Raw genomic sequence first — 7925 nt, forward strand, 5'->3', positions numbered from 1 at the left:
GGAATCTCCAGGCACTTTAAATATATTCTGCAAGAGTTGACCAGAGCTCAGATTTCTAGCATGTCATGTGTGAGAGGGTCCTCATGAAGAGCTGTGCGACCTTGTCAATTTAATTTCCTGGTGTACCTGTCTTCAGCACACAGAGTATTGTAGGTAGTTTTGAAGTTAATATTGTTGAGTAATATTGTGGAAAATCTCCATTTCCTGGGCCTGGGAAACCTTTCCTCTGTCAGCAACCGTCATCATCCCTGACTTGACAGAGAAAAAAACTTTTTATTAAATCTTACTCTACCAGTGTGTACACCGAAAAAGATCTATACTGAAGACCACATGAACAGTGTATGAATTGTCTTTCTCCAACACATAAGGTTTCACACTGCAATATCTGTAAAACCTTCTCTTCTGAGACTCTGAAAGATAAGAGGAAGTTGGCATTATACATACTGGAGAAAATACCCCCCTTCCAAAGGAGAAAGCCCTCTTGCCTGCGGATGATTTTTTTGAATGAGCTTTACCAAGTACTTCCACAAAGGCAGCGCAAAAAGGAAACTTGTGGAGTTTCCAGATCTAGGTGTGCCTACATCTACCTGTTCACGGGATAAAAGGATTTTTCTTATGGAAAAACCTACATGAAGTTCTAGTTCCCTTGATGCTCTGGCTAAACTGCTGTCCTCACTGTTGATGTCTGTCATACTTGACGATGAAGAAAAGGTCACAGTGACGACATCGACACTTCTGGGGCGGGCCTCAGTGACCATTACAGGATAGTCAGCAATGACCCCCATCGACCACCAAACCCTCAACGACAGCTTCTTTGACAGCGAGACCATTGTTTATGACCATCCCAAGGATATCTCTCCTTCCACCATCGACAGCAGAATGATGCCTTCTACATTGTTGATGATAAATTTTCCAACTCCAATTTCCTTATCTATGAAAGCGACCTAGACATCACCTCGAAAGCTGCATACAGTCCTACGTAGTGGGATTTGCATTACATTTCCAAATTAGAGGCCTTAAATGAAAGGATGTATTGCATGGGTATGAGTATCAGCCCACACCATTGTAGTTGACAACCTTATTCAGTCTTATGAACCTCATCATTAGCGCAAAGAACCAGAAGTCGTGCAAATGTCTGAGTTTTTGACAAAATTGACTACTATTTCCCTCATTTTGACCCTGGTGCTCTTTTGACCGCCAGGGTAAATGTGGCGGTCCTACTACCAACAGGCTGGCGGTGCAGACCGCCACATTATGAGTGTGGCGGGTTGGCCTCTGCCAACCTGCCACATCTCCGCTCATACAGCCGGCTGGAGATGATCATCTCTGACCCGGCGGTCCACAGAAGACCGCCGGTGGTATGAGGAGCCAGCTTTCTGCCATGGTTTCCGCGGCGGTAGCACCACCACAATAACCACGGCAGAAAGGCAACCGGTGACAGGGAATTTCTTCCCTGTCACGGGTAGACTGCTTCTCTTCCAGGGGATCCTCATCAATAGTCATAAACACCGAATATTCCCTCCCACGTGTGGGGACCCCGGAGCATATACAAACACACATGTATATGTATGAACATTTTAGTAGAGAATTTCAATACAAATATAATATATACATGTGCAAACAGCCAATGCAGCCTATGTTGAGAAGCAGGCTAAAAATGCTTTATTTTTTGGATGTTTTGTTTTGTTTTTCAAACAAAAATTGAAATCTTCTATTAAAGGTAAAAACTTTATGTAGTCAATGTAGAAGGCATAGAAAGTGTAAGCATTCCATTTCAAAAGAGAAAAACAACCTTGAAAATAAAGAAGCATTAGTAGCCTATAATATAGGATGCATGTAGGTTAGCATAGCAGAACCAAATAAATTGGCACCATGCCTTTAAGACCCCGAGCACCTCCAGTATCCCACCATGCCTCAGGGGTGAGAGTGATGTGACAGTTGCTTCACAGTTGGGTCAGTTCCTTTTTCCAGCTTCTTCTGTGAGGATCCTGGAGCATTGAGCTCTCATTTTTCTGATTATTTGGCCAGATAAATTACCTAGACTGTGCTTTTCTCTGATTTACTCGGCGGTCTTTCATATTTCCTGAGTGAGAGACAGGTTTTTTCTCACAAATATGCCTTCATTGTTTGTGAAATGTCCTTGTGGGAAGAAGGCGGCCCAGTCTGACCCACACTATGTATGCATAGTCTGTTTGCCTCTGAGTCACTCTCCTGACACCTGCAGACATTGCAAGAATCTGTCCAAAAGGACTCTCAAGGACAGAGAAAGGATTAGACTACATGGTCTGCATGAAAGGGAGAAAATCTCTAAAGACTCTTCTACACAACGGCAAGCCAGATCGACGTCTGCAGGTAGGAAGGTTCCTGACTGTTCACCGTCAATGTCATCCCTTCCATCGTCGCAACACCGGTCTGTTGAAGAGCACACCGCGGTCGATTGCGCCTCAAGCGATGTCGTAAGAAACAACGTCAAAGCTTCTACCTCCTCATCAGGGTCGTTTTTCGGCGACGGTTGCACAACGATCGACGTCGAGCTGGTACATCAGTACTCAGACGCCGTCAAAGACTAGTCATCATCCAATGACGTCGGGGCATCCGTTGTCGAAGCCGACCTCACAAACTAGGGTGAGGTCCCCTCATCGTGCGACGTCGAGGCACTCGTCTCCGTCTGCACACCGCTCAACATCAAGACATTCAACGTCGAGGCAGATTCCTGCTGTGGACCACCGCTCATCATCGAAGCATGTGACATCGTCGTTGAGACAACCTTCTCCTGAAACATCTGTCTCGCAAAGGGTTTCTCTGCATACCAGCCCCCATCAAAGGTCACCTACAAATCCTGAGGCTAGCCTTCTCCACCAAGACCCGGTAGTCACGGTTCAGCGTGACTCTTCAGGGGCATCTAGCGCTTCATCAGCACATATATCACCTATAAACCTGTCTCCAAGGTGGTTAGAAAGCCTGAATAAAACACCGGCTTCTCCAGATTGTCAATACTTGAGACTCTACTCACCGTCAGCTTCTTTGCCTCGTACGCCCTCGCCAACAACACCCCTAGACATCAATGCAGCCAGTCAAGGGCATCCACAAGAAGTAGGTCACGATCCAAGAGAAGGTCTGGATCTAGATCCTCTAGATCAAGGCAAAGGCGGCAAAGATCTCCTTCATGGTCTACGGCATCAGAGTCCTCCATAAGAGACTACTCACCTACCTTGACTAACTCCCCTCCAGCAAGAGTATCGCCCATTGACGATATGACTATCTTCAACGAGGTTTTGGTCAGAGGGGCCCAAAAACTGAACATAGAAATTCCAGAGCCGACTATGTCATCGTCTGTGATCTTTCAGACCCTACATCAGCGTGCCGTCTCCAGGCAATTATTGCCTCTGGTTCCTAGTCTTTTACAACCGGCTATGGACACATTTCTCACTCCGGCTAGCCTACGTTCAGCTCCGGCTCGGATACTAAAGAAATGTAAAGCCCCAGACCAGGATCCTTTGTTCCTTAGACTCGATCCTCCTCTGGACTCTGTGATTTTGGCTGCTGCCCGTAAAACTCATTCCGTGGCGTCATCATCTACAGTCCCTCCAGATAAGGAGAGTAAACATTTGGACTCATTGGGCAGGAAAATGTGTGGCACTTCAGCAGCATACATGAAGGTCTCCAGTGCTTCTGCGCTTCAGGGAAGGTACGACCGTTCTTTGTGGGACTCTCTGAACAGGTTCATTGACAAATTGCCTAGGGAAGCTAGGCAAGATTTTCAGAAGATCTGCAGGAGGGGAGTTTAGTATCCAACCAAGTGATAAGTGCTGCTGCAGACCGTGCAGATTTGGCTGCTCATGACTACGCATATGGCATTTATGCAAGGAGGTCCTCATGACTTCGCCTCACAGGGTTGAGGCAGGTGGCACTGCATCCCATCTTGAACCTTCCGTTTAATGGAACCTCATTATTTGGATCTCACACTGACAATGCGATGGCGAGGATGAAATCAGAGGTAGACACTATGAAGGCGGTGGGCTTGGATAGGCGAAGAGAATGTAGAAAGAGGTACAGGCCTTATGATAAGCTCCCTTTTCAGCAGAGGGTTCAAGTCCCTCACTGGTCCCAGAGGCCTCAACAGAAGCAAGGGCGGCCTTTTTTCAACCACACAAAACTGAGAGATCGCGCCCCAAGTAGACCACATCAGTCTACCCCCAAGACTGCGGGAAAACAATGAGGATTTGTGTCCCTGACCCTGTCCACCACTCCAGTGGGGGGAAGTATTACCAATTATACTTAAGAGTGGCACACTGTTACAAAAGACAAATGGGTGCTAAACATTGTAAAGAATGGTTACTCTCTTCGGTTCAAATCTCCTCCACCATCTCTGCTGCCAACGAGGTCAGTGCCTGCTCATTACTCGGTACTACGAAAAGAAGTTTGCATCCTGTTGCAGAAAAAAGGGATAGGAAAGGTTCCATTCGCTCAACGAGGAAAAGGAGTGTATTCCCAATTTTTTCTGGTGAAAAAGAAAGGCCAAGAAGGGGTCTTCAGACCCATTCTAGATCTGAGACATCTGAACAGATACATCTCAAAATAAAAATTCAGAATCCTGGCCCTTCATCAGATTTTCCCTCAGCTACATTGAGGAGACTGGATGTGCTCCATGGATCTACAGGATGCGTACTTTCACATCCCATTCGAATCCAAACATCGGAAATTTCTTCGGTTCGTAGTGGCATCACAACACTACCAGTTCAGAGTGCTGCCCTTCAGTTTAAAATCAGCCCCTCTGACATTCTTCAAATGTGAGGCAACGATAGCAGCAGCACACTTGAGAAAAAAGAATACCTTTATTTATCCATATCTAGATGACTGGCTGCTCAAAGCCACCACCGCAGAGCTGGCTGTAAACCATCTCAACCTGGTTCTGAACACTTTCAGCTCTCTGGGTCTGCAGGTCAATTTCCAGAAGTCCACTCTCATTCCAACTCAGACCCTCCATTATCTGGGGGCAATACTAGACACCAAACTAGAAAGAGTGTATCCTTCAGAGGAACGACTATCATTAGTAACAAAGAAGTGTCACACTCTTCTCCACACTCTCAGACCTACGGTCCGTGAGGTAGCATCTCTGTTGGGCTCCATGGCCTCCTGCATTTTCATTGTCCTGAACTCCAGGCTACATATGAGGCCTCTTCAAGAGGCTCTAGAGGATGAGTGGAATCAACACACAGCCAAATGGGAGGACAGAATAACTCTTTCAACCGGGGCTCTAGCATCATTTCAGTGGTGAATGCGCAGACATCACCTGTTGGTGGGAGCTCCTTTTCACCAGTCCACTCCTTCCGACACCCTGGTAGTGGATGCGTCACTATAGGGCTGGAGAGCTCACCCGGGCCCCCTCCAAGCTCAGGCCCTATAGTCCAGCAAGGAACAGAGTTACCACATCAACCTACTGGAACGCAGAGTGGTTCACCTTGCTCTCAAATCGTTTGCCCCATCGATCAAAGGAAAATCCCTTCTGGTCCAGACGGATAATACAACTTCGATGTATTATCTAAACAAGCAAGGGGATCTTATTCCCTGTCTCGGGAATCTCAAACCATCTGGCACTGGCTAATAGCGAGGGGAATGTCCCTTACGGCGGTCCATCTCCCAGGACAGCAAAACTCAAGCACATTTCCTAAGCCGAAGTCTAATAGACTCCCACGACTGGGTCCTTCACGACGAGGTTGTATAAGACATCTTCCAAAGGTGGGGTCAGCCTCAATTAGATCTATTTGCAGACATCATCATCAAAAAATGCCCAGACTTTGCATTCAGGTTCTACCATCTGGGGACGCAAGGGAATGCCCTGTTGATAGACTTTTCCACCGATTCCCCTGATACCTGCTGTAATCAACAAGTTTTACAGATCCAAAGCCAGGATGATACTCATAGCCCCACAATGGCCTCGACAATACTGGTACAAAGATCTCCTCCAGTTGTCAGAGCAACCGCACAAGAGGCTGCCGTGCAGACCGGATCTCCTATACAGATTGGTGGGGGGGGGGGGGGGGGGGGGGGGAATTCTATAACCCAACCTTCCCTCTCTGAGCTTGACAGCATGGCTCCTGAATTCTTTCAATATGGGCATCTAGGGCTCTCACAGGAATGTATGAATATTTTAAAGGAGTCTAAAAGACTGTCTGCACAACGCTCCTATGCGTTCAAGTGGAAAAGGTTCTACATGTGGTGCTGCCAGCACAATCACAATCCTATTATGGCCCAGGAGGAGGTTATCTTGCCTTACCTGTTACATCTTGAGAAGTCAGGACTGCAGTTCTCCTCTATTAAGGTACATTTATCTGCCATCATAGCTTATTGTAAATCACCCTCTCAGAAATCTTTCTTTACTATGCCAGTAGTTGGGGATTTCTTAGAGGGCTTGAAGAGAGTCTTTCCACTGATTCGGACGCCCTCACCTCCATGGGAATTTAATGTCGTCTTGTCTAGACTCATGGCCTCTCCTTTTGAGCCCATCCACAAAGCTTCTTTACAACACCTTACATGGAAGACATCTTTTCTGGTAGCCATTACCTCTGCTAGAAGAGTCAGCAAAATTCAAGCTCTGTGTTCAAGGGAACCCTTCACAGTTTTCCACAATAACAGGGTGGTTCTGAGAACACATCCATCGTTCTTGCCTGAGGTGGTGTCGGACTTCCACATTAATCAGACGATATCTCTTCTAACGTTTTTCCCTAAGCCTGTGACTCCGGCGTAGAAAGCCTTGCACTCCCTAGACCTTAAGAGGGTGCTAAAATTTTCTCCTTAATAAGACTAATTCAATCAGACAATCTGATCGTCTGTTTGTTAACTATGGGCATATGAGGACAGGGGAAGCTGCTTTAAAACAAACTATTTCTAGATGGATAGTTTCATGTACTTTGACTGCTTATCAATTGGCTAACAAACAATTATCAGCTAATGCTAAGGCTCACTCCACGAGAGGGAAAGCAGCAATTGCAGCCCTTCTTAAGAATGTACCCATCTCCAAGATTTGCAAAGGAGCCACATGGACATCTGTACATACTTTTACCAGGCACCACTGTATAGATTCAGATGCCAAAACAGACAATCAAGTGGGTCAAGCTTCTCTAAGAAATGTATTTGCATAGCATATAGACCCTCATTACGACTTTGGTGGTCTTGCAAAAAGACCGCCGAAGCTGCGGGCGCCACAATACCGCCAGTGTTGGCGGTATTGGTGGCTCCCTATTTTGACATTTCCGCTGGGCCAGCGGACAGAAACAGCGTTTCCGTCCGCTGGCCCAGCGGAAAAGTCACATCAACATTGCCACCGGCTCATAATAGAGCCGGCGGCAATGTTGTTGTGCAGCGGGTGCAGCAGCACCCGTCGCTCATTTTACTGCCCGAAATTCGGGCAATGAAATGCACGATGGGGCTGTGCCTGGGGGCCCCTGCACTGCCCATGCCAAGTGCAGGGGCCCACAGGGGCACCCCGAGTCCCCCTTACCGCCAGTCTTTCCATGGTGGTGTTTACCGCCATTGACAGGCTGGCGGTTGGGGATTATGACCGCCTGGCGGAAGCCTGGTTTCAAGTGGGAGGGGCTGGCGGTATGGCTGTAGCTAATGCTCCACGGTCATAACCCACTGGCGGAACACCGCCAGCCTTTTGGCAGTGTTACCGCCAGTGTACCGCCGTCCGCCAGGGTTGTAATGACCCCCATAGTCTTTTCCTGCACTTCTATCATTCCGTCCGCAGAAGTTTGGGATGGACTTGCTAATCTGTTCAGTGTTTATGACTATTGATGAGGATCCCCTGGAAGAGGAGGATAAGTTACTTACCTGTAAATCCTAGTTCTCTTCCAGGGGTATCCTCATAAATGTCATAGACAACCCACCCTCCTCCACGGACGTGATTTTTAGAAGTGCAGCAA

The sequence above is a fragment of the Pleurodeles waltl genome, chromosome 4_2 (genome assembly GCF_031143425.1).
Source record: "Pleurodeles waltl isolate 20211129_DDA chromosome 4_2, aPleWal1.hap1.20221129, whole genome shotgun sequence".
In the NCBI taxonomy this organism is placed as follows: domain Eukaryota; kingdom Metazoa; phylum Chordata; class Amphibia; order Caudata; family Salamandridae; genus Pleurodeles; species Pleurodeles waltl.